Genomic DNA, 6000 nt, shown 5'->3' on the forward strand with positions numbered 1-6000 from the left:
AAGCTGTCGAAGAAATTCTCCAGTGAATGAGCAATCTCACTAAGGGCATCAGAACGTGCATCCATGAAAAATTGCTGTGTTTGGGACACCATCTTACTGTTAGCTGGCAAAAAACACTGCTGCATTAAGGGAAATTCTGGCACTGAGAGCACGGCCACAGGAAGAAAAATTATTAAAAATACTTTACACTATTTATATATTTCTTATTAATATTTTGAGAAATGATTTTGCCATTTTTATTTTACTATTACATGTATTTGGTTTTTAATTGAATTATTTTGAGGCCTAATCAACAAAGGTTCATGGAAGTTATGTTGTCATGGCAAAGTCAAGCAAGCTAGAAAGTGGTATCCGACTCTCGGCATAAGACTCGTAAATTTACATAGTGTAAAGACAGAAACAAGGAGGAAATATGGCACAGAAACGCATTTCGGATGTGATATGAAGGACTTCACGACCATGACCTAAGAGCGCACCTCAACAATTGGACACCTGTAACCATGGCACAAGAGCATAGGGTTGCTGCTTATTTTCATATCTATTCATGCATTTTAACTTAACCAGAGTGTTATTTTGATCTTGTGTTCTTTGTGCGATGGAGAACTGTTTAAATAGTATAATATATGTATTTTCTTGTGGATTGTGTAAAAGGATTTTAGAGCTAATAGAATCACGTGTGACATAAACAGAGTGACTCAGGTTCATGCCAGCTGACAAAATCTACGTTGTTATAGTGTTATTGTGAAGTTTAGTTAATAGCACATATGTTAATCTGTGTTACGACTCTGGTTGGATGTATATCAAAATAAAGTAGTGAATCTTAATCTATTTTCTTATTTATTTTTGATTGTATTTAAAATAGGCCTATAGGCTTTGTTTAAAAGCACTTCCAGCGGCCCTTGCTGAGAGTGACGTCAAGAACGCCTCCCGTGTTGTGATTGGTGCAGCGACATCTGGCTGAAGACAACAGGAATTTACCATTTACCAAATACAATAATCTGGTAAATCACTGTTTACTGGCCAGGCTAGAATTGAACTGTAGCCTACATGAAGCCTTTTGCCAAATTTCTAACCCGTCATTCTGAGCATGTTTGCTATAAGTGACCCCACCAGGGGCATTTAAACCCCAGGCAACATAATCTTTGTCCCCTAGACTTTGAGCCCATCTGTGCAGTGAAACCCCTTTACCTCATTAAGGTAGCAACTTAAGAAGATGCTGTAAGAGCCGACTCTCTAGGGCACAGCAGAATGAATGTTTCTATTACAAGATATCCCCATGGTGGTTGCAATTTGATGTGTGGTTGACACAAAATGTCTAATCTCAGACTTTTTTGTTGTTGATTGAAATATCAGAAAGACACCAGGAAAGCAAAATTAGAGTTCAACAAATTGGAATCACAGAAATCCTAAATAAATAAATAAAAGAATGTAAAACTCCAGAACTATTCTTAAGCAGAACTATCCAATGAAATTCATGCCAATCCTTCTTGCAACAGGCAGGCATCTACAGAATAACCAAAAATTGGGTCAGGAAGAATCTGCTTCAGATGGCTGGGGTGGGAAAAAAACAAAGTGAAAACAACTGGTGCTCCTCAACCCTTTCAGGAAAGGCCAGTGAAGGAATTTTGGTTTGGTGAGGGATCAAACAGCATACCACGGTATTAAGGTATTCTTTAGAGGTGAATTGAAATGCAAAACTGGAAACATGTGGGCCTTATCAACAATATAGGGAAGTTATTTTCATAGAAAAAATGAAGCTCTTTTAACATTTAATGCCTTGTTTCTTAACCACTAGATTATTTTTTTATCTATTGTTCTACAGTCTTTGTTTGTATTCATTGCATTTAATTAACTGTATGTCAATCATCTTTTAAATTGCAATTTTCTCACAGACTTCCATTCACACTGTTAGTCTTTTGTTTTCACCACCCTGCCACCCTGCAGCCTGTATCTTTTCTGCTCACAGCTATGTTCATTTTTAAAAGGGTGAAATGCTCTATCCACCATGTGATGATAAGGTCATCACAACATCATGCCAGAGATCACAGAGACAGCAAGAAAAGCCTTGTGAGGAGGGAAGCAGTCCCCTGGCTGTTCAAACTGCCAGAGGCAACAAAGACTAAAAGATGTAAGACTGGACCGTATAAAGAGACAATGTAGTAAGTTTAACATTGTCACTTTGAGATGTCATTACAGAAAGAAAAAAAGGATCACTTGTTCAAGAAATGTTCATCAGAAACCCAACAGGACAATAGTGACAAAACAGTTTAGAGACTTCTGGATAAAACCTTTTTCAAAACATAATAATAAAAGCTAAAATTAAAAGGGATCTGCCTTTAGTTTATTATTATTATTAGCTATAGCAGGAATGGGAAACTTATTTTTATATAGGACCATTTCGGCATAGTAAAGGTTAAAAGGATCGCAGCTGTATAAATTAAGCATTTAATGTAATAATTTAATTGACAAAGACCAGGCTGCTCTGATATTATAACTCCCATTTATACATATTCTCATTTATATTGTAGTTATACCCACTTTGTACACTTTAAAAGGGCCACTTTGACCCAGTTTAATAGCAATGATAGGCTTCCTCATTTCTGGCCATTAAGTGTTATTGCACAAATTTAATTACAATACTACAAATTAAGTTGTTTTTGTTAAGGTCATTTTTGAAGATAAAAGGCAAGAATCTATGGCCACAGGACCACAGAAGAAAAATAGCCTTTGGCTAATTCTGGATTTTTTCACTTGTCATGTGTTTTATTAAATTGCACTGTCCTCTTTCATTTAAATAAATCACAACTAATCATGTTAATAGACTTTTCTGTGTTTTATCCTCTTAAGCTGCACCCAGCAGGGCATGGCCGTTTAAACCTCTTGACTTGCCTTTGCCTTATTTCTTTATACACCAGCTCAAATTTAAAGTGTTGATGACATTATATTGACACTTTCTAGTACTGTTTGTAGACCAAAACATTATTAACAATGATCGGTGCAATAATTCCAGGGGAGTGCAGAGAAAATAGTTTTTTATCAAAAAACACTGCCATTCAGTGGACTCTAGCTTAGTGACTTTGGAAGACAGCACATATGAAGAACAACTGAGTGTTGGAAAACTGGTTATGTTGTGCACAGCTGCTGAAGTTTACATGCCCCACCAGTGGAACCCTTTAGCTTATCTGGTGCTTTAAAAACCATCAAGCAAAGGGACTTGATGAGAAGATGTGGACAATGGTCTTAAGCACGAGAGGAGCCTCGCTGGGTACACTCATTTTCCTTTTTCTTATTTTAAAGTCTGGTTTCTAACAAAACTTAAAAAGTTACTGTCTTTAGAAACAGCATAACAATTTACAAACTGTTATTATGTTCACAGTGGACCTGAAACCAAGCGAAGGAAAACCATCAATGCTTAACACCATAAAGACCAATGGCTGTGGACTTTAGGAGGACGAGGTCCTTACCAATTAGAATAGTCTTTCAACATCTGTAGGCCATTATTTTGCTATTTCTACATTGTTGAATTGCTAGAGGAAAACACCTCACATAGCAGACATGAACAGGATAAATAAACTGATACTTAAGTCAAGCCACACACGTTGGACAGAATTTACTTTGCTCAGTTTAAAGGTTAGAGAGTTGAAAATGTTCTGTAAACTTAACCAAGTCATCAATAACACCTCCAACCTACCATGAGCTTTAGAACTGTTACAATAATAAACTTCCAGGGACAGGCTGGTCCTTCTAAGGTGGACGATTTAACATGGCAGAGACAATTTTCTGCTTGCACCCATGAGGCTTTTCAGAAATATATAATAATTAGATTAGTTTATTATTTGTTTTACTCCGTATATATTCACACAATATAATGTACAAATGTTGAATCTTTTCTCCTTAACCCTATAATGCCAAATGTATCATATTTGATACATACGGTTTCTGAAATGTTTTGCGTCTGACACCTTTTGCATAATTTAATGGTAAAAACTTTGCTCAAAATCCTATTGTACACAAACAAATATACCTGATAACAGAGGGCAGAAAACTACACAAAAAATAATCTTGACTGATCGAATAGTAATAAATTATTAATATCAAAAATTTATTTCTGTTTTTTTCTTTTTACATATTTTGTTAAAAGGCCAAATTAAGTACTTCAAACCAAAAAAAAAGTAATTTTCTGTTTTTTTTTTTATTCTTGGATCGGGCTTTAAAGGGTTAAAATATACACTGTTACCAAGTAGGAGTTTAGATAGTAATTTAGATAATGTCTGTTTGGCTTTATCTTTTATTTTTTTATGATGCTGTTGTAACACTTTAATTTCCTTTGTAAAACTAAAAAAGAAACAATATAATAACAACTGCCTACCTACATCTCTTTCTACCCACCTGCCTACCTACTTAAAGCTGTAGTAGCCTAGAAACATATGGTCCAAGACGTCTTCTCAGTTGTGTGCTGGTCCTTTCTTATGTTCATTCTGCACAGAAAACCCTCTGCTCTCTCAGTGTACATCACCTCTGATGAATCGCCAATCCCTGGATTCTGTATCACTAGCTGCATTTCCATTAGAAATATTCACAAAATCAGTCAATATTTTGCTAATTTCGAAATTGCAAAGTCTTTCAGTTGCAATGTTTCATTTTATAATTAATACATTTTCTCATGTGATAACTCTTTTTTTTTTTTTGGAGTTTTTACGGCACTAGTGGCTCGTTTTTCTGACAGTAGGCTGACAGGAAAGGAGGTATGAGAGCCGGAGAGACATGCACCAAAAGACTACACTAAGGTCCCCGAGAACGGACAACTCTTCTCTGATGCATACTCAGTAAATATGAAGGGGTGACAACAACATCCGGGGACTGTCCGTTCTCAGTCTTGTGTTCTTGTGAATATGAACAGTACTAGGGCTGAGGCTGATGAAGTTTTACGAGTACACGAGCACATGAGAATGCGCAAGTACACATATTGAGAAACGGCCAGGGATATTTGGCAGAACAAGCAGTTCCTCACTAAACCAGAGGGTGGCAGCAGTGACTATTGACTGCTGCCGCATCAGACTCAAAAAGTCCGAAGGTATTTTACTGAAGACATAAACACAAGAAAAGGGGCGTTATTGGTAAGTTAGGAGGGTCAATTGAAAACTTATAAATGGATTTTATGGAATTTTGTTTTTTACCATTGTGTGCCTGATAACAAGAACCAATTCATATAAATTTGGCAATGATTTACAACATGTGCCAGTTTTAGCTTTAGTCGTAACTCATAATTTGGGGCAAAATGTTCTGCTTGGCAGAGGTCTGCGCTCTTTAGTGCTTTTCTGCTTTACAGTTGTTTTAGAAATTTAACAATTAGTCAGTGAATTAATTTAAAACATTTTATATTTTATAACTTTACCCACAGTTTTGTTCAAACTTATGATTACATTATTGTGATCCAAATTCCTCAACATTTTAGATAATAGAAAGCAACTGAATAATTACCAATACGATACATTACAGACTTAGTTCTAACCCTAAAGTGTGGATCAGAACATTGTCCTCACCTTTGAAAATTTAACTCATTTTGCAGGGAAATGCAAACAATAATTCTGTCTCAATACATATCATGACATGCAACCCGCTTATTCAAAGTTAATACTGGAGGATATAGAATAAAAATATACTGTGACCATTGGCTATGTTGCTAAAAAGAGGTTAATTTTTTGTTGTTTTTGTAAATGCAGCAGTTAGCAAATACCTCTGGTTTCATGTTTTGCTTGTGGAACACTGTCATGTTAGGCTTGATGTCATTCCAGGTCCGTGCTGTTGCTTTCAATGTAAAAAAATTTCTGTTTTGGTATTTCATTGCTTGAAAAAAGTTTTGTGAACTTAATAGCTACCTCTACATTCTGCAGTCCATCGGCGTTCTATCCCCCTTGGTAATAGGGGATTCTAGTACTTTCTATATCATCAGAAAAGCCTATTCAGGTGCCACAAGTGGTTCTTATGACCACTGTTTGA

This window comes from Cyprinodon tularosa, unplaced genomic scaffold (assembly GCF_016077235.1).
Source record: "Cyprinodon tularosa strain WSP-4 unplaced genomic scaffold, ASM1607723v1 ctg145, whole genome shotgun sequence".
NCBI lineage: Eukaryota > Metazoa > Chordata > Actinopteri > Cyprinodontiformes > Cyprinodontidae > Cyprinodon > Cyprinodon tularosa.